General features: G+C 45.6%; 1 long non-coding RNA gene across 2 annotated transcripts in view; it reads left to right on the plus strand.

Moving 5' to 3' along the window:
- LOC132654183 (uncharacterized) overlaps positions 1-26,491 on the plus strand; it is a 59,026-nt gene that overhangs the window by 17,963 nt on the left and 14,572 nt on the right. The window contains exon 2 of one of the 2 annotated variants that reach the window (XR_009591816.1): positions 9,812-9,932. This is a non-coding gene — a long non-coding RNA (uncharacterized LOC132654183). Of the gene's footprint in view, positions 1-9,811; positions 10,534-26,491 lie in introns of those variants that run through there. The other variant, XR_009591815.1, reaches the window with a different exon arrangement.

Raw genomic sequence — 26,491 nt, forward strand, 5'->3', positions numbered from 1 at the left:
ATGGATGCTGGGACCAAAGTCAGGTTCTCATGCGTAAACAGCTCAGGACTGAGCCACCTCTCCAGCCCCCGATGGACATGTTTCCAGGAAGCTTTACAGGGTACCCAACTGTGCTGGCCACCAGAGATATTATGGAGAATTAACCAGTCTTTCTGAATGACCCACAGAGGCTGGTTGAGGAGACAGACATTTGAAGTTAGTGCATGGTGGTGATAGCTTCCGCACAGGGAAATGCTTGGTTGGTCCTCAGGGAAGAGCAGCTCTCAGTGGGTGGAGGATAACAGCAAGAGATGTCCAGGTGCATGTAGGGTTCAGTGGCGGAAGGACGTTCCTGACGATGGAAAAGTAAGTGCATGGGATTCGAAGGGGATCATCTGGAGGCTCCAGTCCTGGGGAGCATTAACCTGGACTGGGCCCAGCTCCTGTAGGATCCCATGAGCTGCCTTACAATGAAACAGGTCCTACCAGACTCTTGGCATTGGGAATTAGCAAAGTAGTTTATATTTTACATGGAGGGTGTTTTAGCTTTATCAATTAATTAACTAATTAATTAGTTGACATAGGGTCTATGGTTTAGCTTTATCAATTAATTAACTAATTAATTAGTTGACATAGGGTCTATGGTTTAGCTTTATCAATTAATTAACTAATTAATTAGTTATGTGTTTCGAATGGAACCAAGGTCTTTTGTGTGCTAAGCATACATTCTATCTCTTACCTTTACCCCCAGGTCCTGAATTTTTTCTTCTTATTGTTGTTTTTATAGAGAGGGTTCCATGAAGTCCTGGCTGACTTTTAACTTGCTATGTGGCCGAGGATGACCTTATATCTGTGACGCTTCTGCTTCCACTTCCTGTGTTTTGTGGTTAAGGCATGCTTTGGTGAGCCACATTTCTGTGGCCTGAATTCATTGTTTTGTGCATGCTTTGCCTCTGATCCTTTCCTTCTTCCACAGAAGCCTGTCACATAAAGTTCTGTGACTTGGGGCTTTGGAAGCCATCTTGAATCCAGGAGGACAGCAGAAAGGGAGAGGAGGGAAGAGCCTATGGTTCCACTGGAAATTTTGAGCTGTGAACCAGTTCTGAACTTCCTACACACAGATTCTAGTTCTGTGAGATGATTAAATATCTTCACCATTTAAGCTGCCATCAGTCATGGATTTATTTATTTCTGTTTTTTGAAACAGGGTTTCTCTGTGTAGCCCTGGCAGTCCTAGAACTCACTTTGTAGACTAGGCTGGCTTTGAACTCATAGAGACCCACGTGCTTCTGCCTCTTGACTGCTGGGATTAAAGGCGTGCATCACCATTCCTGGCTTATTTTTATTTGTGTGTGTGTTCGCACACGTACCCGTGTGAGCCATGACAGCCAGAAAGCATCAGATGTCTGGAACTGGAGTTACAGATGGTTGTGAGCTGTCCCATGATTGTGGTTGCTGAGAACCACTCTAGGGTCCTTTGCAAGAGCAACAGATGCTGTTAATTCCTGAGCCAATGAAAGGGTTAGGCTAACTTTGTAACCTATATGTCCTCTAAAGCCTATAGTTTTGAGTTTTAGGTCCAGGTTAAGCTAAAGCTTCTTAGTACCTTTCCAGAGAGTGAAGGAATGTGACCCTATCCGTGAGGACAGATATAAAAAAAAGGGCAAGCAAGCAATGACCTTCACTCAGCAAAAGAAGGACCAGACCCTTGTCCTTGAGATAGTGTTTCTTAGCAACAAACCTAGACTTCTGAGTAGCTTTTGACCTCCAGCCAAGGGCCCGCAGCCCTAATCTTCAAGGATAAGCTAACCACCCCCACCTTAAATTGCAGCTGCATCCACACTTGGCAGGACTGGCCAAGCTTGAGCTCCTAAGACTAACCAATTATCTTACTTTATAGCTTCCTCATCCAATCCTAAATTGCCAAAACTAAAACTTCAAATCTCCCGCAATTTTTCTTTTAAAAACCTAAAGGCCTTTGTCTCCCGGTGCCACTCTTTGCTGACCAGCAGGGGTGACCCCGTTGTACAATGATTAATAAACTTCTTGCTTTTGCAACGAGTCTTGGTCTGGGGGAGTTTCTGGGTAGGGCGCGATTGAACTCCTGAGCTGTGAGACCCCAGGTCTTACACCACCTGTTTAGTCCCTGTCTAATTTGTTTTTACTTGCAACCAAATGCACTTGAACTGATATAATATCACAGGAAAAAAATCTCATGAGCAAATCTATGAGTTGACAGTTATGTTCTCACTATAGCCTGGGGTATCCTTTAGAAAGAAAGCAGTCAGGCTATCTTTGACTTACTAAAGTATTTATTTATTTTAATTAATCAATTAATTACAATTTATTCACTTTGTACCCCAACTGTAGCCCCCTCCCGCATCTCCTCCCAGTCCTACCCTCCCTCCCTCTTCTCCTCCTATGCCCTTTCTCTAGTACACTGAGAGGGGAGGACCTCCTCCCCTTCCCTCTGACCCTAGTCTATCAGGTCTCATCAGGACTGGCTGCATCATCTTCCTCTGTGGCCTGGTAAGGCTGTACCCCCGAGGGGGAGGTGATCAAAGAGCCAGCCATTGAGTTCTTCTAAGAGGCAGCCCGGGTTCCCCTTACTAGGGAACCCACTTGGAAACCGAGCAGCCTATGGGCTTCCTCTGAGCAGGGGGTCTAAGTCCTTTTCATGCATGGTCCTTGGTTGGAGTATTGGTCTCTGCAGGCAGCCCTGGGCCAAGGTATTTTGGCTCTTTTGGTCTCCTTGTGGAGTTTGTGTCCCCTCCAAGTCTTTCTATCTCCCTCTTTTTCCATAAGGTTTCCAGCACTCTGCCCAAAGTTTGGCTATGAGTCTCAGCATCTCCTTCGATACCCTGGTGGGTAGAATTTTTCAGAGGACCCCTGTGTAAAACTCCTGTCCTGTTCCTTGTCTTCTTCTAGTTCTGATGCCTATCCTGTTTGCCCTTCTGAGTGAGGTCTCAGCCTCTTCCCTAGGGTCCTCCTTAGCTTCTTTAGGACTATAGATTTTAGTATGTTTACCCTATATTATATGATTAATATCCACTTATAAGTGAGTATATATCATGTGTGTCTTTCTGCTTCTGGGTTACCTCACTCAAGATGATCTTTTCTAGTTCCCACCATTTGCCTGTCTGCAAAATTTGTGATTTCCTTGTTTTAAAATATTTTTTATTTGTTATTTATATAGTATTCTGCCTGCATGTGTGCCTGCATGCCAGAAGAGGGCAGCAGATCTCTTTATAGATGGTTGTGAACCCACTATGTGGTTGCTGGGAATTCAACTCAGGACCTTTGGTAATACAGCCAGTGAGTGCTCTTAACCCCCAATTTCCTTGTTTTTAATTGCTGAGTAGTATTCCATTATGTAAATGTATCACAATTTCTGTATCTATTCTTCAGCTGAGGGACATCTAGGTTGTTTCCAGATTCTGGCTATTATGAATAATGCTGCTATGAACATAGTTGAGCAAATGTCCTTGTTGTATGGTTGAGCATTTTTAGGATATATGTCCAGGGGTGGTATAGCTGCATCTTGAGGTAGCACCATTCCTAATTGTCTGAGATGGATTTCCAGAGTGGTTGTACCAGATTACATTCCCACCAGCAGTGAAGGAGAGCCCCCCTTTCTCCACAACCTCTCTAGCATGTGGCATTCCTTGAGTTTTTGATCTTAGCCATTCTGATGGGTGTGAGGTGGAATCTCAGGGCCGTTTTGATTTGTATTTCTTGGATGACTAAGGATGTTGAGAATTTCTTTAAGTGTTTCTCCACTATTTGATATTCCTCTGTTGAGAATTCTCTTTAATGTATTTATTTTTACGGTGGGCTGCTCTGCCAAGTCTTGGCTTCCAGAAAGAAGGCCTGGGGAGCTGAAGAGTCTTGGCTGATTTCTATGTTCACCAGGTGGAGGAGATGATTGCATTATGGCTGATTGGATTATGGCGCAAAGCAAACTATCAAATCCCAGTGCTAACCGCTTCTTCTCGGCTGATAAGCTTTCTCTGTCTAGTTCCCACTGTAGACCACAACAGCTGGGGACTAGGTGTTGTCTGCTGAGTTTCAAGCCAGGAAAACCATCTGTTGAGAGTGATTGGTAGAGGTTTTGACCAAGATAGAAACAAGGGGCTGAAGAGAGCTCTCAGTTGGTAAAATGTTTGTCTTACAAGCATGAAGACCTGAATTTAATCCCCAGAGCCCACCTAAAAAAAAAAAAAAAAACAAACAAACCAACAACAACAACAACAAACAAAACAAAAACCAAAAAACAGGCATGGTAGCGCACACCTGTAATCCCAGCACTGCAGAGGAAGAGACAAACAGATCTTTGGGGCTTGATGGACAACTAGCCTAGCCTGGCAAGCTCCAAATTAGTGGGGAAAAAAACTCAGTAAACAAACAAACAAACAAAAAACAAAACCCAAAAAGCTGGGCAGTGGTGGCATATGGCTTTGAATCCTTATGAGGCAGAGGCAGAGGCAGAGGCAGAGGCAGAGGCAGAGGCAGAGGCAGAGGCAGAGGCAGAGGCAGAGGCAGAGGCAGAGGCAGAGAGGCAGAGGCAGAGAGGCAGAGGCAGAGAGGCAGAGGCAGAGAGGCAGAGGCAGAGAGGCAGAGGCAGAGAGGCAGAGGCAGAGAGGCAGAGGCAGAGAGGCAGAGGCAGATCTCTGAGTTTGATGCCAGCCTGGTCTACAGAGTGAGTTCCAGGAAGGCCAGGGCTACACAGAGACTCTTTCTCAAACAAACAAACAAACAAACAAACAACCATAAAGAAAAAAGAGAACCAACCACACAAAAAACAAGCCAAACCCAACAGACGACCCCGAGGAAGGACAGCTGAAGTCCTCCTCTGGCTTCCACACGTGCTGGCACGGTACACACATATCTGCATATCTGCACATATACACACATACCGAGCGAGACAGAAGAGACAGCGAGACATGGGGCAACTTGTTTCTGGGGCATTTCTCAGCAAACGTCCTACTGCTAGAGAGTTAAGGCCCTGCAGGACACCTAGGCACTGCAGAACCAACATGGTGGGTCTCTGCTCTCTGGAGGAGCATCGGTGGAAACGGGTCCCCGAGGGAAGCGTGCTGAGTCCTTGAGACTCACACCTATATGCTTAGCCAAGATCCCAACAGAAGTGTGGCCTCTCAACCTCACTGCATGTGTTACTTCTCCTCTGACACCAGGGATCTGCCCACTTGGTTCTGCCTCCAACTTCAAGCCAGGCCAAGATGATTAGGAATGACCATACTCATGAATATGACAGCTCATCAACATATCATGGTTCTCTTTCTGTCCTCTCAGCTCATAGCTATGGTCACACCCTTGTCGTGTGTGTGTGTGGCCTCTCTGGAAGAGGTTTCTCTACCTAATTCATAGGGGTCTATATTACTCAGTTCTCTGTAGCACATTTCCCTAATTTGAATCTCACCGAGGGCCTGTCCAGACCAGGCTCTTTGCACCAACCTTTCACTGCCTCTGCCTGCAGACAAAGCCAGGAAGCACACTGCCTGACCACTAGAGGGAGGCACAGCCATGGTTACCGAGTCCCTTGTCCTCAGAGCTCAGGGTGTTTTCTCTGTTACCTCAACCCTATCTCCTCCCTCAGGGGAGCCCACCCCTCCTCAGCGTGGCCCTCTGCCCCAGGCCAGTTCCTCAGGCTTCCTCCCTTCCCTATTTAAGTTCTAATCTTCCTTGTTAGTTTTCTGCTTCCACCATCTTTCCAAGCTATCAAGTGAAAACGTCTGTGCGCCTTCTTTAAAGACGGAATGATTCAGTGGTGGACTGTCCCTCTCTACTGTGATGCATTTGGGACCTGGATTTGTCAAATTTGCATATTATCTCCACATAAATTGTTAATAAAGCAACTTCTTTTTATGGATTTGGCTGGGGGCAAGTCCACCTTTTAATGGCCATCTGCTGCTAGGGCAGGAAATCAGGCTGAATGCACTGCTCCTGCTTTCTAAGGGTCTCACAGAGGAATCATTAGTGCTGAGGGCTGTCCACCTGCTCCTTCTCGTGTCTTTCTGCCCCTGGAATTGAGCCCAGCATAATTGCTCTGAATTATGAGTAACTGTAAAACTGAAGTGATATCCAAAACCATCACGTTCAGTTGATTAACAAGACAGCCCGTGCCTAGATACAGTGAGAACTCGTGATTGGCATGGAAAGAAATGCCAGCGATCAAGAGAAGCAATTGAACATCCTCATAGTCTGAAGAAGGATTTTGGAGGGGATGCTATGTCAAAGCAGCTGTAGGCTCACCCCTTTCTTTACAAGTCACACAGCCTGAGCCAGTTGGCCATTTGGGGTCTGGTTTCTTTAGATAACGAAGCACTTAGAACTGGGCAGTCCCAAATGTTCTTTACAAAATGTCAAGGCTCCCACTCAGGTGCCTCCTGGGGCGGCACCGACAAGTGAAAACTCTTGGGGAGGCAACGTGGCAGAAATCACCAGCAGTTCTGAAAACATGAACGTTTTTGACACTGAGATTCCACTTCTGGGAATAAGCCAGAAGGAATAAACTTGAATGAGGGAAAAAAGAAACATAACAATGTTCATTGCTATACTATTCTGTAATAGGGAAACATTAGAACCAAATTAACTATTTAAAATAAGAGGATGATTAATTAAATCCCCCTGAATTCCCTTGATAAAATATTATGTGGGCATGAAAATTTTAATTATAGAAATGATAGCAACATAGGAACATAATGATGTGAAATTTTATGCATGGTCTTAATTGCAATGCCCTAAGATACACATACTTATATAACCAAGGAATGTAAGGAAACACACAAAATATGGAGAGCTGTATTAAGGTAGTGGAATTATTGGTGCCTTAAATTTTTTCTCAGTTCAAGGTTACTATACATTTTTCTTTAAAAAAAAGATTTATTTTTATTTTTATGTGCATGTTTGTATGTCTGAATGTACATGTATGTATGTGCACTGTATGCATTCAGTGTCTGTGGAGGCCAGAGAGGGCATCGGATCCCCTGCAGCTGGAGCTACAGAGGTTGTGAGCCACCAACGTGGGCACTGGGCCCCAAACCCAGGTCACCTGCAGGAGCAGCCAAAGCTCTTAACCTCTGAGCCACATTTCCGGCACCCAGTTCACTCTGCCAGATTACACACTGAATACCTACATTCCAATACTCTGAGGACTGATGGAGGAAGCTCCAACTGTGTTTTCAAGTGCTGCTTTCAGTGCCTTGAGAGCTGGCGGCCTCCCTGGCATTGATTAGTGATGAACCGTCTCCTGTACCCATCGGAGGAGAAGGAATGTTCCCCAGTTATCCCTGATTGACCAATTAAAAGTCCTACCCCTGGGCAGGGCAGGAGGTGGTGGGTGTGGCTAAGGGTCAAGGGCTTTAGGGACAGAAGAATCTTGGGAGGCAGACAGGTATGGGAGGAGGAGGGGGAAGGAAGGAGAGAAACGCCATGGGTTAGCATGGGAGAAGCAACTGGGCAGCACAGATGGAGGAAGTGGCCCAGATGAGAGAATAAGCAAGGATTTATGGACTTATGGATGGGAGGGAGCCTGGGATGGGGCTGGGAGGTAAAGGTCATTTAGAAGGTTAAAATTGCCCTGCCCCAGGTAAGATAAGGTTATTCTCAAATCTATCAGGTGTCTGTGTCTTTTATTAGTTATAACAGAGGGTTAGATAATACTGCCATAATAATTATAGGGCTAATAATAAACTTTATTAGACGATCCCTTTAAACTAACTGCAACAAAGGATGGTTGAGAAACAGGGCCAGAGTGAACATTTTCTGAGGGTTTGTTGTGTTTAAGCTACTGGGCTAGCTATAATTTTGCATATGTTTGTTAATTTTCATCTGTCTCATAACTGGTGTCTCCCTTTTAGTTTTTGTTCATGTAAAAATCGAGGCTGAGATGGATAGGAGAGGAGGGTCAGGTAAGTGTTTAGTGGGGCTCAGAGCTAGACACATCAGGACTGTCAGCAGTCCATTCCCCTCCCACTGTCCAGGACTACTCCCTGAGCCAAACCACTGTCCAGGTGCTCAGCCATGCTCAGCCGGGAGGGATTATTCCAGCCAGGCTTGTTGACTGTATCGCACAGAGGGAGGAGGAGGGTCTTACCCAGCCGCTCCCTGCCTCCTGCTGTGTGCGATGCTGCCTTAACCTGTGACTTCAGACAGGGGCTAGAGTATGTAGGCTGGGGAGGGGACCTTCCTCAGGAAGCCAAGAGGAAGCCACCATCCCACTGGGTAAAGTCTTTCTGGTGTAGCCTCCTGGGGAGGAGCAACCACACCCCTGTAGCTAACTTCCTACCTATGATCTATAGGTAAGACCAGTGAGCTCACTGGTTCCCCAGGGTGAGCTTTGGTGGGATTGTGCCTTAGTTTGACACTGGACCTTAGGGAGGGGGGGTAGACATCATTTATGTCTCTCTGAGGGAATCTTAGCCACTCTCACCTCAGCCTGTTTTCTTGTAAGGTGTCCTAGCCCTGCATCAAGGGAGGAAGTGCTGGCAGCACTCCTGGAGACAAGGAGAGCTGGAGGAGTCAGGGAGTCAGGAGGCACAGTGCGCCTGGCCACACTGGAGGCTCGAAGGGCAGGACATCATGGCTTGTGTTCAACTTTTATGACAATGACGTGGTCTGGAGTGCCACTCTGGGAAAGTGTGGGTGTAATGGGCAGAATTGTGCCATCCCTTCACCCCAACAAATTATGGTGGCATGTGGAGGCAGTCTTTAAGGAGGTAACTAAGATGAAATGAAATCATGTGATTTTATGTGGCCCTAATAGTACAGGGCTCTTACAGGATTACACAATCTAATAAGAAGAGAAAGAAAGCTCAGAGGACTCTCTTTTTCCATGCATACACAGAGAAGTCATGTAGAAAATCAAGGCTGGGTGTTGGCACACGCCTTTGATCCCAGTGCGGGGAGGCAGGGGCCAGCTTGGTCTGCATGGTGAGTTCCAGGCCATCCATAGCCACAAAGTGAGACACTGTTTCTCTCAAACACAAAATAAAACTAACCAGGTAGATGAATGCAAGCTAAGAAGAGCATCTTTTTGTATGCCTGCAGGCCAGAAGAGGGCACCAGATCTCCTTGTAGATGGTTGTAAATAACCATGTGGTTGCTGGGAATTGAACTCGGAATCTTTGGAAGAACAACCTGTGCTCTTAACCTCTGAGCCATCTCTCCAGCATACAAGCAGGCAGAACACTGTATAATAAACAAACAAACAAACAAATCTTAAAAAAAAAAGAGCGTCCTCATCAGGAATTAATTTCTTGGCACCTTGACTGTGGACTTTAATGGCCAACACTTGAGAACATAAATGTATGTTTGTTTAAGACACCCCGTCTGTGCTGCTATGTTATGGCAGCCTGGCTGGAGTGGCATGGGAGATCTATGGAGCTGAAGTGGAAAAACTGTAATGTGTGGAATGGCTCATGAGTGTGGCTGGTTAAACACCTCATGCAGCTCTAAAATGAATTACAGCATTAGCTAATTGTGCTGGTCACTTAAGGGCCAGGAAATAGCACCAGTTCATTGCTCCCCTCTCAGTCCCACCAGATAAGCCGATGACTTCATCCTCATCCGTGTGGAGGCTCTGGGGTGCAGAGAAGTGGCGTCCCTGAGCTCACACAGCTGCTCACAGGGACGGGGCTGGCATGCACGTGCCTAAACAGCATTCTGTGTTGGAGTGTGGAGAATGCTCTGGACCAGGGGCTAAGAAAGATGAAGGGAAAATGCCTGGTAGACTGGTCACCTAGATTAGTTGGAGAGGTCTGGGTGAGCGGTGGCAACAGGAGAAGTTCATCTCCTTGCCTCTCGTTTGCAGGGAGAGGAAAGCTGGAGGCTGAAAGATGGAGGCTGCAAAATCAAGACCTGTCCAAGGCTCACGCCACCTTCAAGCTGCCTCCACCTGGGAGGGTGTGACACGCAGAGACTTCCTCTCAGCGGTAGGTTCGGTCTGGGAAGGGTGCCCACAGAGTTTCCCAGAGCCACTGTGGCACACAGGACTGGCTTTCCCTCCTGACCCAGGGACGCCTCCGTCACTACCTCTTCAGCTTCTGAAATTTATATGAAGCTAAAGAGGAGCAGAATAGACAAGACACCTTGAGTAAGATCAGTCCTGGGGGCGTCGTGCTGCCTGATGCCGCCCGATGCCGCCCGATGCCGCCCGATGCCGCCCGATGCCGCCCGATGCTGCCCGACGCCGCCTGATTTTAAAGCACAACAGACACAGTGATCAGAACAGCAAGTTAAAGGCAGAACAACAATAACAACAACAAAAAACTGGATTAGAGAACTCAGGAATACATCTATATACTGTAGTCAGTTTCTCTTCAATAAAAGTGTCGGAAAGCACACAATGGAGGAAGGGTAGCATCTTCAATCAATGGTGCTGAGAAAAATGGATATTCCTACGCAGGAGAATGAATCTGGACCCTATCTCACACCTGTAGAAAATCAACCGCAAGTGTACTGTAGCAAAGATGTAAACATATTATTTCAAAGTGTAAACACACTAGAAAAAAACAAAATTGAGGCATTGCTTGACATTGATCTCAGAAATCTTTTGGCTACAACCTTGTATTAATTGGCATTCCATGACTGTGACGAAGCGCCTGAGAAAACCAATTATGCAAAAAGGAAAGGTTCGGGTTGACTCATGGTTTTGGAGCTTTCTGTTCGTTTTGCTTTGGGGTCTATAGTGAGAGAGCATAGGTGGGCAGGGGAATGGAATTCTGTGGCTGGGAAGGAGAGTGAGTTAAGACATAGAGGTAGAGTCAGAGAAGACAAAGAGAGAAAGAGAGAGACAGTGACAGAGACACAGAGAGAACAGAGAGAAAGAGAGTTGGAGAGAGACAGAGACAGAGATGCTGACTGACCAGACCAGATGCTCATATTCAATATCTACTCTAACAGCAAGTCTTAATGACTTAACTTCTTTCTATCTCATCACATGCCAATAATGACAAATATTCAAAACCAAAACTTCAACATGTGGCTTTGGGGAATATTCAGGCTCTAAACTGCAGCAGATACTAAAAGCAAACATGAGCATTGGAGACTCAGAGGCTTGGCACTTGCCTCGCGTGCCTGAGGTTTCCAGCACTGGAAAACCCCCACAGAAAAACACCAACCACTGCCGCCAATATGGCACAGCAAACAGGTACTCAGAATGACCAAACTAAAATTTCCATGCAGGAAGTAGAACAATCAATGGAGAAAGAGCAGGAGATATTTGCAAAGCATTCATTTGATAAGGGGCTAATATTCAAAATCTGTAAAGGACTCACACAGTTACACAGCAAAGAAACAAATAAGCTAATTTAAAACCGTGGTGGAAGGTTTTCCGAGGTGACAGCAAAATGCTGAGATCTGGACAAACTGTGAACAGCAGTTTCCTTTTCTGCACACCCTGACTGGTGCTTGTTATCTTTGTCTGTTTGATGACAGCTTTTCTCACAGGATTGTGAGCTAACGTCTCACTGTAGTTTTGATTTTCGTTCTGATGGTTAGTGGTACAGTCAGCACTTCTTATTTTCAAGCACATATTAGCCAGTTTTATGTCTTCATTACAGCCAAAAAAAAAAAAAAAAAAAAAAAAAGCAAACCCAAAAGTGGGCTCAAGAGATAACTCAGTCAGTGAAGTTCTTGCTGTGTCAAACATGAGAGCCTGAGTCTGAACCTCAGAACCCACATTAAAAAGCTGGAATGGTAGCATGAGCTCGTAATCCCAGTGCTGGGGAGGCAGAGGCAAGAGGATCCTTGGGACTTGCTAACCAGCTTAGTCTGCTTGGTGAGCTTCAAGACTCAAAAAAGAAAAAAAAAAAAAACCAAGTAGATGGGACCTGGGAAATGACATCCCAGGCTCTGTATACATGCATATACGTGTTGTAGCGGGATGGGTGAGAGTGGACCCCCTAGGCTCATGTGTTTGACTGCTTGGGCTACCTGTGGTGGGACTGTTTGGGAAGGATTAGGAGGTGTGGACCTGTTGGAGAAGGTGTGTCACCGAGGGCAGGCTTTTAGGTTTCAAAAGAACACGCCATTCTTAGCTCTCTCCCTCACGCTTGTGGACATAAGCTCTCGGCTCTTCTCCAGAGCCAGGCCTGCCACCTGTTGCTATGCTCCCCGCCATCATGATCATGGACTCTAGCCCTCAGGAACTATGAGACCCTCAAGTAAGGAATTTTTAAAGTAAGTCACCTTGGTCATGAGCCTTCATCACAGAAGTAGAGAAGTCAGTAAGACATGGGCATCTACACACTCCCCCCTCCACAGCGTAACCTCTTATATAATATATACATGCAGATACAATAGTCCTACCATTAAAAAGGACAAGACGCTATCTACCATCTCTCCAGCTCCCACTGTCCCACTGGTCAGATCACCCCAAGGGGTGTGACTCCACTCTACTTTTGTGCTTTGTCACCTGGCTGTGGTGGCAGCAGCAATGACAGGTCCCAATGACTTGGCTGAGAAAGTGTATGGCACTACTCAGAGTTCCACTCAGCAAGATGAAAACCTGGACCAATGGGGGGTACTCCTCCATGGCTGTCACGACTATTTCATAGAATTCAGTGAAGGAGTGGATGAGCGTGCAATAAGGACACAGTATTAACAGGACCATGTTTTAATTCTCAGAATGTCACTTTGGAGAGTAGATCCATCAGGGTAAAAGAGTCGACTGTGGAACCCAGGTTTTATTATTTTCCACTCTAGGGAAATTGGCTATGACAAAAATAGGTCAAGTCTCTTTTATTTATATTGCGTTTACACCATGCTTTGTAGAACAGATTGCTGTGCTAATGAAGTTGGTGAATTCTTGTGAGAACTGCTTGCTTTTATTAGCAGGCACTTATTAATCAAAAGGCTTTCTGTACATCCAATCAGTCGTAAAAGCCACTCTCGGGATGAAGCCTCCTTTGCAGCCTTCCTGGTCTAGAGGTGAAGAAATTGACTCTAAGTCTCCAGGCACAGGAAAGAGGATGTTTTTCTTAGCTACTATGTAGAATCTTGTCATGTGAAGACTCAGTACAGTGACTAAAACAATATAATTGCCTTAAAGATACAGTGTATGTCTTTCTGCCCCTTTTTCTTTATTCTCTCTCTCTCTCTCTCTCTCTCTCTCTCTCTCTCTCTCTCCTATCTATCTAGTTTGTTTACTTAATCAGTTTACAGCCTGATCCCAGCCTCCTCCCTCCTCTGCTCCCAGGCCCACCCTCATGCCTCTTCCCCAATCTCCCCCTCTCCTTTTTCTCAGAGAAGGGGAGGCCCCCAAGGAGTACCAACCCACCCTGGCTCCTCAAGTTGCAGCAAGACTAAATGTATCCTCTCCCATTGAGGCCTGGCAAGGCAACAAGGAAAAGGATCCACAGGCAGGCAACAGAGTCATAGACAACTTCTCCTCCCATTGTTAGGGACTCACCTGTTGACCAGGCTGCACATCTGCTACGTATGTATAGAGGGTCTTGATCCAGCCTGGCAATGATCTTTGGTTGTTGGTTCAGTCTCTGTGAGCCCCATGGGCCCAGATTAGTTTACTCTTTAGGTTTTCTTGTGGCATCCTTGACCTCTCCAGCTCCCTCTATCCTTCCTCCCATTCTTCCACAAGACTCCTTAAGTTCAGCCTGTTCTTTGGCTGAGGGTCTCTGCATCTGTTTCCATCAGCTGCAGAATGAAGCCTCTCAGAAGACAGTTATGCTAGGCTCCTGCCTGCAAACATAACAGAGTAGCATTAAAGCGTCAGGGGCTGGCTCTCTCCCATGGAGTGGGTCCCAAGTTGGGCCAGTCATGGGTTTGCCTCCATCTCTGCTCCATCTTTATCCCTACACGTCTTGTAAGGCAAGACAAATTTTTGGTTGAAGGTGTTATGGGTGGGTTGGTGTCCTCTTCCCTTCAGTGAAGTCCCAGCTGGCAACAGGAGATGGCAACTTCAGGCTCCTTAACCCCTGCTGCTAGGAGTCTCCGATAGGGTCACTCCCATAGACTCCTAAGAGCCCACCTTGTTTCATAGATGACCCCGCCCTCACCAGCCAATTTCTGTTATCTCTCCCAGTCTTTCCCCAGCTCCTGCTCTCCCCATACCTGATCCCCACCCCTGTTAACCTCGCCACCCCATCTCCAACCCAATTCTCTCCCTCTATCTACTTCACATGTCTATTTTAGTTCTTTTTTTGAGTGAGTGAGATTCAAGCATCTTCACTTGGGGCCTCTTTGGCTTCTTTGGGTCTGTGGATTGTAGTGTGGTTGTCCTATACTATATGACTAATATCCACTTATAAATGATATTATACCTTATACCTTATACCTTGTATGTCTTTCTGGGTCTGGGTTACCTCACTTAGGATGATATTTTCTAGTTCCATCCATTTGCCTGCAAATTGCATTATGTCTTGTTTTAAATAGCTAAGTAGTATTTCATTGTGTAAATATACCACATTTTTTTTTATCCGTTCTTTGGTAGAGGGACATCTAGGTTGTTTTCAGTTTCTGGGCCTTACAAATAAAGCTGCTATGAATATAGTTGAGCAAGTGTCCTTGAGGTATGGTGGAGCATCTTTTGGAAATAAACCCACACACCTACAGACCTCTGATTTTTGACAAAGAAGCCAAAACCATACAATGGAAAAAAGACAGCATCTTCAACAAATGGTGCTGTTCTAATTGGATGTCTACATGTAGAAGAATGCAAATAGATCCATATTTATCACCCTGCACAAAACTAAAGTCCAAGTGGATCAAAGACCTCAACATAAAGCCAGATACACCAAATCTAATAGGAGAGAAAGTGGGGAAGGGCCTTGATCTCATTGGCACAGGAGACAACTTCCTGAACAGAACACCAACAGCTCAGGCACTGAAATCAACAATCAATAAATGGGACCTCCTGAATCTGAAAAACTTTTGTAAGGCAAAGGACACTGTCAATAGGACAAAATGGCAGCTTACAGAATGGAAAAAAGATCTTCATCAACCCTACATCTGACAGAGGGCTAATATTTAAAACATATTTTAAAAAAACTCAAGAAATTAAACACCAACAAATCAAATAACCCAATTGAAAAATGGAGTACAGAGTTAAACAGAGAATTCTCAACTATGGAATCTCTAAAGGCCAAGAAGCACGTAAAGAAATGTTCAACATCCTTAGCCATCAGGGAAGTGCAAATCAAATGACTCTGAGATTCCATAGTACACCAATCAGAACGGCTAAGATCCAAAACTCAAGTGACAACACATGCTGGAGAGGTTGTGGAGAAAGGGGAACCCTCCTCCACTGCTGGTGGGGATGTACACTTGTATAACTGCTTTGGAAATCAATTTGAAGGTTTCTCAGAAAATTGGGAATAGAAAGACCCAGCTCTAGCACTTCTGGGCATATACCCTTCTGCCTTTTTTATTATATAGGATCCTTTATTATATGGGATCCTTCCATCCCACTCACTTTCAGTCATTTCAGCAAACCCCTCAGGCCTCTGATGTGGCCTTGTTCTGCTGACCAGTTTTGTCCCAGCTCCCTCTCAGCGTTTGCAGCCCACAGCAGCATCCATAGATCCAGCCTTGGCATTCCAGGTGCTCAACCAACCAGGAACCAACCCTACAAACACACCTCTCTAGAGTATTACATTCTTCAGAATTTGAATTAGCTTCAAGTGCTCTCCAGGTGAGGTGCCTATGGCTAGCCGGGTGAAAGGAAGCAGCTGGGCTCCTCTGGGGCTGTCACAGCACTTGCCAGATCTCCCTGTCCACTGCTGGCATTTCTGCTTGTCTTTATCACTAAGTTCAGGCCAATTTGACTCCTGACTGCCAGCAAGCTTTTCCTAGCCAGATGAGCCCCCTATTTCTGACTCCCTTTGACCTTCAGTTTCTCTTTCCCTTAGTGGTAGGTACTTTCTAGAATTGTTTCCCTTCAGAATACTTGCTGATAGTTCTCACCTGAGAATTTGCTTCTCCTGGTGATTAAATTAAGACAGCCTCTAGAAGTGCAAGGCCAATAGGAACTGAATATGAGGCTGACAGTTTTCATTGCCTCTGGGCCCTGTTCTATTTTGCTTCTCTGGTTCTGTGAAGATAAAACACTGACAAAAAGCAACTTGGGGAAGGAAAAGGTTTATTTGGCTTATAGGGTATAGTCTGCCATGGAGGAAAGCCAAGGTAGACACTCCAGGCAGGAAATGAGGCAGATTCTGGAGGAACACCGCTGTACTGGCCTGTTCCCCTGATTAATTCAGCTAGCTTTCTTATTCAGTGCAGGCTCGTCTGCCTAGGAATGGCACCGCCCACAGCAGTCTGACCCTACTCATCGTCAGTTAGCGATTAGGAAAGCCAATCTGCTTAAGGCAATTCTTCAGCTGAGGTTCCCTCTTCCCAGGTGACCCTAGGTTTGTGTTGCTGTCTGAGTTACTGTTCTATTGCTAAAGAGACACCATGACCAAGGCAACGCTCATAAAAGAAAGCATTTAATTTGGTTTGCTTAACAGTTTTAGAGAGTTGGTCCATGGTGAGGTGGGAATGACAGAGCAGTCGCTGAGAACTTTATATCTGGATATGCAGGCAGCAGACAGACAGAGAGAGACTAGGCCTGGTGTGGGGTTTTGCAACCTCAAAGCCTACTCCCAGTGACACACCTCCTCTGACAAGGCCACACCTCCTAGTACTTCCCAACAGTTCCACTCCCTGAACCAAAAGTTCAGTTCTGTGAGCCTATGGGGGCCATTCCTATTCGAACTACCACAGACCTGCTGACCATGACAGGCCCTGGTGATGGAGTCTTTTTTTGCTCAAGTTTCTTCCACACTTGTCATATGGCTTTGATTTGCCCAGAGGGGCAGGGAATCTGTGAATTCTGGTACTCCTGATCTCACTGGTTTCCCCACAATCTTTAAAGAACTCTATTCTTATAGGTGGCAGTTTTTAGGAAAAATAAAGTTTAATCAATATATTAGAACTCATGAGAGAGGCAATGAGATTGAAAATTTAATGAGTGAATCCCCACTTTCTGTTCTGCAGTGGATGAGATCACCTTAATTAACATTGAGTGAAGTCTTATGTTTTGATATGTCTTGAAAATTTGAGAACAGATGGAGTAAGCACCTAGTTCTCCAAGCTAGAAAAGGTGATGCCATGTACATTCAGGTAAAAAAATGGCGGGAGGGATGTGTCAGTGGTTTAGAGTGCTTGCGGCTCTTACAGAAGACCTGAGTTTGATTCCCAGCAGGTGACTCACAGCCACCTGCAATTGCAGTTCCAGGGGGATTCAACTTCCTTTTTTTGCCTCTGCTGGCACTCACACACGAGTGTGTGGACACCCAAAGTTCCACACATCTATACATAAATACAACACAAATCTTTTAAAAAAGAGAACGAAATGGCAAAAGCAAAAATTAGTGAATTAAGAGTCTCAGAATTTCAGAGCTGATAAATCAAAATCAGGTAAAAGAGACTGAGGAGCCTTCTGAAGAGTCTCTTAAAGAAAAGAAACAAATAAGTTTAGTGTCGATAGCTACCTGTGACTAGATAAAAAAGGCATGGCTTTTTATCCCAGCGGTGTTCAACACTGTCTTGGATTGTGGTCTTGAATTGCTCTACCTTCAATCCATAAAGACAGACTTTCTATGCGGTGGTGCCTGTGGAGGTTCTAGTAAAGAAGGTTAGGACATGAGTCGGGGATTTGACACTTGAGACAGGATAGACATGCTCTGTGACATGTTAGTGGCTGGTCCCCTGGGGTCCTGGGAGCACTGTAGTTAAAGTGTATAATGAAGCGACGATGCCAGCTCTCAATGAAAGTTGTAAACTGTGTCATGTTGGAAATAGGAGTGTTTGCCGTTCCTCTGTTGCTGAACAGCCAGGAACTGCCCTTTCTAAGAACCCATAAGGCTGGGTGCTGTCTGTTGCTTGAGTTTGAGCCACTGTGGTAATAATGGAAATGATGGGATCTCTTCCAGGCTGAGTCCACAAGACCCTCCCACGCAGAAACGCACCATGGTAGTTGTTGCTTGTAGCTGTCTCATTGAGGTAGCCCCCGAGTGACTGTGTAGCTAAGTGCTGAAAACAGCAAACTCTTAGCGATTCTGTGTCTGTGAAAGACCCAGAAAAACTGGGATCTGTCAGTCTATTAACAACCCACTACTGTTAAGTGAATAAGAAGTAAATTTCTGTTGTTTGAGGCACCGTATGTCTCAGGAGCTATTTGCTAACAGCAGTTAGTCTCTGCAGTCCACACTGCATCTCAGGGGGCTGTGGATCTTCCGCACTCTGTTATTCAGCTCTGTTTTGTACAGAGGAAGTAGGTACAGACAGCGCATACATGAATGGCTCAGGCTGCCATTCATCTCTGAAAAACTTTATTTATAGAACTATGCTGATGTCAATATTTGGCTCCGCAGAGCTCTGGAGCCTTGCTCTTCCTCTTTGCCTGTTGTTATTTTAGAAATGATGCAAACAACAAGTATTATATGAAAGAAGTTTATTGGATGGAGTTGGAGAGAGAGAGGAGAGAGGGAGAAAGAGAGAAAGAAAGAGAGAGGGGAAGGGAAGGAGGATGGCAGGGGGAGGGGCTGCTCCAACAGAGAAAAGGGAGAGAGTAGGAGAGAGGAAGAAAGCAAGAGAGAGAGGGAGAGAGAGGGGGAGAGAGGGGGGAGAGAGAGGGGAAGAGAGGGAGAGAGAGGGAGAGGGAGGGAGAGGGAGAGGGAGAGGGAGAGGGAGAGGGAGAGGGAGAGGGAGAGGGAGAGAGAGGGAGAGAAGTAAGAGACAGGGGTCCATTTATATCTCCTTGCAGGTGAACTGCGCCAACCAGGTGCGTCTACCTGGCAGTTGATACATGATACATGATGACATCATAGGTTACTAGGCAACCGAAAAGCAGCCTGCCTAAATGCTAACACCTGTTTCGTCTTCCTTTTTGGTATCCACTATCTTCCTTTGGGTACCCACTTTCACAGGATATACTACATTGAAGCTTTCCAAGAAAAGAGAGATGTTTTTGTCTCTTGTTTCCTACTTTATTTCTCATGTGCATGTTGGCTAGCTTATAAAAGCCCATTGATAAATATTTGTTAAATAAATGATTATAAGGGTTTGGGATGTCACTCATCATCACTATAATCATTAATTTCTTATGCATTTTTGAGAAAACCAAAAATATGAAAGAATCTATCCAGAACCCTAATGTGTTCATTATTTACCTTTTCCTGTTTCTTATGAACAGAAACAGCTTTGCATCTCATTATTTATAATAATAAAATTGGAAAAATAAACTGAGATAGTCTGATAGTGAAGCAAACTACAAACCGTATAACTAGATATAAATACTGTGAATTATTAGAAAAATTATTAGAGCATAGGTAGCATTAATGGACAGGTTAAGTGGGAAGAGAAAGACACATCACTATATAAAGTATGTGTGCGTGTGTGCGTGTGTATGTGTGTATGTGTATATATGTATCTACACGTATATGCATATGTGTATGTGTGTTTGTGTCTCCCTGTGTGTATATATGTGATGTTGTCTCTCTGTGTGTGTGTAGCATCAAATGATAGGTAGGTGTTGCAATGTTTTCTTCTGCCTATATTTGATTGACTCTTCATCATAAGTCCCTTAATACAGTAATTTCCCCTTTTTCTATACAAAAAGGGAAGAAACCTCTTACCCCAACCTTACAACTGCTGGATCTCTGAAAATTTGCTAGGGATGAGAGGAGAGAGTGCTTTCTTCACAATTTTTTTCCACATAGACACAGTGGTCAGTAGAGTTTGTGCTGGCATAGAAGAGAAAAATTAGCCTGAATGCCTTCCATTTCCAAGACTGTTTGGTTGTGTAAGGATGTCGAACAACTGGGGTTGCTTTCTCCAGTCTGTCTGTCTCCCTTACTCTCTGTCTCTTTCTCTCTGTGTTGCGAGACAAGGCTTCTCTATTAGACCTTGGCTGTTCTGGAACTCACTCTATAGACCAGGCTGGCCTCAGACTCAAAGATCCACTGATGTATCATTATTGATGGCTCTTTCACCTTATTCAAAGGGTTAGAGTCTTTTAGTCAGACCAGAACTTGTCACTGATAGAACTAGACTTGCTGGCCAGCCTTCTGTGGAGACCTCTGGGCCCACAGACCTTTGTCTTCTGAGGTTGGAATTATAGGCGCTCTTCCACAACCCCTGACATTTATGTGAACTTGGGGGAACTGCCCTCAGGTCTCCAAGCTTGTGCAGTGAACATTTAACTATGGAGGTGCCTTTAGCTCATTACCAAGCAACCCCTTCCGCATAGGCTACGTGAGAACTACTTGCTCTGATAAACTTTACATTTTACATTGCTCTGTATCATAGAAGCAGGAGCATTCAGTGATTCTGTTGGGTATAGAGCCCTTGAGTAGAGAGGAAAGAGAATGGATAGTACAGGGAGGAGGAAGTGGGGAGTTGGGCCCTGGGCATCCTGTGGTTGGTGGAAATTTCTTACCATAGACAGTAATGCTTTGCGTCATCTTTAAGCTATTAGTTCTGTGCTGAGTGACTGTCCCCACCAATATTCCTAACTTTGTAAGAGCCTTCTAGATATAACAGTTCCATGTCAGTGTTTTCAGGATACATGGGGGGGACATACATACATGTGGGGCAGTGGGTCCTGGTTTCTAGGCTTTGACCATGAACAGAACATGCTGATTAGAAATACAGAGGTCTCAAAACTCAAATCTAGGTGGTTCAAAGACCTCAATATAACAGCAGACACACTAAATCTATTAGAAGAGGCACAGGATACAACTTCCTGAAGACCAACAGCTCAGGCTCTAAGATCAACAATTAATAAGTGGAACTCTTAAAACTGAAAAGCTCTGTAAGGCAAAGGACACTGCCATCAGAACAAAACAACAGTCTACAGATTGGGAAAAGATCTTCACCAGTCCTGCATCTTACAAAGGACTAATATCCAAAATATATAATGAACTCAAGAAATCAAACACCAGTAAACAAAATAACCTAATTAAAAAATAGGGCGCAGAACTAAACAGAGAATTCTCAACAGAGCAATCTCAAATGGCCAAAAAACACTGAAAGAAGTGATCAGCTTCCTTAGTCATCATTTGAAATGCAAATCAGAGTGACTCATATCCATCTCACACCTGTCAGAATGGCTAAGAACAAAATCTCAAAACCACTCTAAACCACTGACACATCCTTCCCACCATTTTTTTTTTTACCTGAATGTACATGGCATCACCTTTTCTAGCTTGGAGAACTAGGTGCTTACTCCATCTGTTCTCAAATTTTCAAGATGTATCAAAACATAAGACTTCTCTCAATGTTAAGGTGATCTCATCCACAGCATATGCTGGCTAGGGTGTACAGAAAGGGGAACAGTCTTCCATTGCTGGTGGGAGTGTAAGCTTGTACAACTACTTTAGAAATCAATCTCCCAGTTTCTCAGAGAATCTACCTCAGACACAGCTATACCACTCCCAGGCATATACCCAAAAGATGCTCCACCACACACACTAGCTCAACTATGTTCGTAACAGCTTTAGTTGTAATACCCAGAATCTGGAAACAACTTAGATGTCCCTCAACCAAAGAATGGGTAAAGAAATTGTAGCACATTTACATGATGGAATACTAGACAGCTATTAGAAACAAAGAAGCCATGGAATTTGCAGGCAAGTGGACAAAAATAGAAAAGATCATTCTGAGTAAGGTAACCCAGACCAAGAAAGATACACAAGGTATGTACTCACTTATAAGTAGATTTTAGCCATATAGTGCAGGAGAAGCATAGTACTAGGCACAGACCCTAAGAAGATAAGTAACAAGGAAGATCCAAGGGAGGATGCATAAATCTCACTTGGAAGGGGAGATAGGATAGACAGAGGTAGTGGCTGAAGAGAGGGAACAAGGTAGGAGAGGGGGTGTAGAGAGGTAAGAGGGTGGAGATCAGACCTGGGGAGATCAGGGCGAGAGGACAGAGGCCTGTAGAGAAAAGAGAAACTGAGAGTGGGGGCATCTCTGTGACAAGCTGGAGACCTGAGTCAGGGTAGGCTCCTGGGAGGATATGAGGGGGACTCAAGCAGAGACTGAAGAGGACACCTTCTAACTAGACTAGTCTCCTAGTAGAGGGAGGGGAACACCAACCAACCCACAGAAACTTTACCCTGCCTAGGAGATGTTCAGGGATAAAGACAGAGCAGATAGAGCAGAGACTGAGGGAATGCCCAACCAATGTCTGGCCCAACCAACGACCCACCCTACGGGAGAGAGCATCAACCCCTGACACTATGAACTATACTCTGCTAAGCTTGCAGACAGGAGCCTGATAGAGCTGTTCTCCGAGAGGCCCTACCCAGCCTCATCTCAAAACAGATGCCCAGACTCACAGACAAACAGTGGGCAGTGTATAGGGAGTCATGTGGAAAAGTGGAAGGAAGGAGAAAAGGACCTGGAAGTGACAGGAGCTCCACGAGAAAAACAACAGAGCCAACTAACCAGGGCCCAGAGGGCCTTGCTGAGACTGAAGCACCGACCAAGGACCATTCTTGAACTGGAACCCTACAAAGAGGTGGCAGGTGGGCAGCTTGGGCCTCATGTGGGTCCTCTAGTGAGGGAAGTGGGGCTGCATTGGGCATGGACTCCCTTGCCAGCTTTTTGATCACTTCCCTCTGGTGGGACTGCCTTGTCAGGCTAAGGAAGAGGACAAGCGCAGTCCTGATGCCACCTGATGAGCTGGGGTGGATGGGAAAGGAGGCTCCCCTTTTCTGAAGAGTAGGCAAGAGGAAAAGGAGGAGGAGGAGGGGTGGAACTGGGAGGGCAGAAGGGATGAGGCCACAAAGAGGATGTGAGGTGAATAATAAATAAATAAATTAAAAACTAGAAATACAGGGGTCTAAAATTGGAGGTCTAAGTCCAGGGTCAGAGATAGCAAAGAAGACCTGGATTAAGATACCCCAATAGTAGGCATGACCCAATTCTAGGGGAAAACAAGATGCCCATTGCTGCTGGGGAAGGTGAGTGAGATTCTATCTTTATGCAGTTGGCTGAGAGATCTAGTCATCTCATGTTGATACGTCAGCTGGATTAATTTTTGCATTTCCAAAGCTTTGCTTGTTTTGGGACTGTTATGAAGTAGTGGTGTACAACAGTAGACACAGGGACTTAGAAACTGAATGAGAAAAAGAAATAAAAGGCGCATGACTGCTCTGGGTATGGCGGAGGAGAAAGTTTATTGCAGCTAAAAGGGAGAGCATAACCGGAGGCAGGCACACCTGGAAGAGCCCAGAGTGATCATGACCCTGATCCATGTGAGGAGGGGGTAGGGGGAAAGAGAGAGGGAAGAATTTAGTATAGGGGATGGGGAATTCCAGCCAGGAGGGCTCTCTAACAGGTAGGGACCGAAGGATGCAGGGAGAACCTGGCTTCCAGGTCCTTTTGATGTGTCAAACAAGCCCTTGAGCAGTTTGTCCAGGTTTGAAACTTACCAGGAACCAGATGCTCTGCATGGAGCTCTGAACAATACGACTCGTACGAGACTCAGCGTTTCCAGCTGTAATACAGGGACTCCAGGGGCTCTTTTTCCATATGGATGTAGGGGCTGGATACAGTGGTGGTGTCCGAGCTCTGTGTGTAGGAACAGAGGCAGTGCAGGTGCTCAATAAATGCCAGCCATTGATCTTATTCCCATATTTTCCCCCTATTCACCCTTTAGGCTCAACTCAAACACCAGCTTTAACATTTTCTCCTTTGTTTTCACTTCCTTTATAGCTTTCATAGTCTCAAATACTATCTACACTACGATGCCTTTTGCCTATCCTTTGTCTGTTTATATGTGTATCTAATGTATTTTGATCATATACATCCCCATTACCCTTTCTTGTCACTCACTCCAGCCCTCTGCTCCTTCCCAGCAGGTCCACCACTTACTTTCATGTCCTCTAGTTGGGTGGCTTTCATCTGCCCGCATGTGGGGTTATTTGCTGGATCATGGGCAACTTACCGGTGGCTACACTACTGAAGAAAAATGGCTTCCTCTCCTACTGCCCATTAACTGCCGATAGCTCTTCAGTTAGAGATGGGGCCTCCAGAGCCCTGCACTGTTTTTGATGGAATCTTGATTGGCTGGATCCTGTGCAGGGCTTGTGGAAGCAACCACAGCTGTTATGAGTTCAAGAGTGCAACAGCCATGTCATGGCCCAAAGCCAGCATCTCCATCCCTCCTCCCCATGCGCCAGCTCTTACCTTATGCCCCTTCTTCTGTGATATTCTGGGATGTTTATACACACAGGCAAAGCTGCATACACATTAATAAAAATGAAATAAGATAAAAATTTTTGAGACAGGGTTTCTCTGTGTAGCCCTGGCTGTCCTGGAACTCAACTCTGTAGATCAAGTTGGCCTTGAACTCAGAGATCCTCCTGCCTCTGCTTCTGCCTCCCAAGTCCTGGTATTAAAGGCTTGCATCATGACTGCTCTGGCTAATAAAAATAAAATCAAATTTTCAAGAAAAGGAAAAAGAAGCTTAAAAACTATATATCTGGGTTTTGTGACTCTGGAGCATCCATTTTCTCTTATTTCTTGATCAGGAGCTCAAGGATTGCCTTCATTAAGTGATTTTCATGCCTCAGTCTGTAGTCAGGATTAGTGACACATGTCACCTGCCAGCTCTGATTAGCTCAGGGTGACTGCTGGAGGACCGTGTGGAGTGGGATGGCTGTTGATTGAGCTTGGCAGCAGCAGTGGACAGACACCAGTTCCACGGGGGACAGAGCATTGGTTGGCCTGCATCCAGTGCCAGCTGATGCTGTGACCGTGCGGTATCGTACAAGCTAGTGTCTGTCTCATGAACAGGCACAGTGCCCCTCAACCGACATCCTCATCCCGGCACTGGAGGTTCTGGAAGCAGCTCCCAGAATGACAGGTACTCACCAGCTCGTCATTCCTGCAGCCAGCAGCCTCACAGCCTCATCCTAGGGCTGCGGGGAGCCTTCAGTAGTGCCACAGTAATGGATGGCAGTGTGCTGAACCCAGAGGAAAGCAGTGGAGTGTCTACTGCTGTGTGAACCCACCGGAGACGTCCTTAACATAGATATGGGTGCCCGCCCATTCCTTCTTTCTGTCCTTCAAACACATGCCATTTCTTTGGTCATTTCGCCTTGATAAGCTGCTCTCCCCTTCCCTTGTCTCTTCTCTACTTCCCCTCCTCTTCCCTCCCCTCAGATTTCTTCTATCGTCTTACCCCATTTATCTTCCTCTTGGTGCATTTAACTCTTACACATTATGTGTTTACTCATTGACTTACTGCTGTGTCAAGGCAAGGAGGTTTGTTAACTTCCCATGTCAATAAAATGCTTTAGTACAGATCACAGAAACTTTTAAGGAAAACACAGGGCCAAACAGGAATTTTCACAAGGAGATGAGTGCTTGCAGAATGAGAAGGGAAAGGGAAACTCCAGGGCTATCCTGAAGATCCAGAGCCTGGAGGGACATGCCTGCCGATCATTTCAAGGACAACACTTAGATTGCCTATTTCTCCCATATGCTCTCAAGGAGTCAACTGGACTAGAGACGGCTTGGCATTAGAGTGCTTGCTGCTCTTTCGGACGGAGATGTGGTTTCCAGTGCCTATATTGGGTGGCTCACAACTGTCTGTAACTCCAGTTCCAGGGGATCTGATGTCCTCTTCTAGACTACATGGGCATCCTGCCTGTGAGTACACACACACACAGACACGCACACACACACACACACACACCAGGTTTGGCTTCATGGGCCTGCAAACATGCCTTAAAAAGGGCTCCAGCTGTTTAGTTTTCCACCATCAGTGTCTTAAACTTCTTTTGTTGGGTGAAGGTCACTGACTTTTTGTTTTACACAAATTATGTCCTAGGGACAACTTGAATGGTAAGCCTATCCCATCCTTGGTCAAGGGGAAGGGGCAAAGGTACTATGCTTGATGGTTCCTGCCTTAGTTACTGTTCTTTTGCTGTAAAGAGACACCATTACCGTGGCAACTTATAAAATAAAGCATTTAATTGGGTCCTTGCTAACAGTTTAGAGGGTGTTCCATGACCATCATGGTGGGGGCATGGCAGCTGGCAGGCATGGTGCTGGAGCAGTAACTGAAAGCTTTTATTTTATCAGAAAGTTGGAGGCATAGAGAGGTGGGGAAGGGAAAGGGAGAGAGAGAGGGAGAGGGAGAGACTATGCCTGACATGCGCTTTTGAAACCTCTATGTCCACCCCACCCCTCCCCGTGATACACTTCCTCTAACAAGGCCACACGATCCTTCATAAACTGTCCATCAACTGGGAACCAAGCATTCAAATATATGAGCCTGTCAAACCACCACAGACCCCCATAACTTACCCCCAAGGAAAAGGGAGAGGAGCTGACTAGATTGGAACAGATAAAATGAACGAGGCTTCTAAGCACTGGCTGCGGAGATGAAAGTGGTTTCTAACTGAAGATCTCCAGCCAGTTTCTCCCTTCACCCATCCACGCTTTCCCCTCACCAGTTAGGCTTGGAAGC

Source organism: Meriones unguiculatus, chromosome 5, assembly GCF_030254825.1.
Source record: "Meriones unguiculatus strain TT.TT164.6M chromosome 5, Bangor_MerUng_6.1, whole genome shotgun sequence".
NCBI lineage: Eukaryota > Metazoa > Chordata > Mammalia > Rodentia > Muridae > Meriones > Meriones unguiculatus.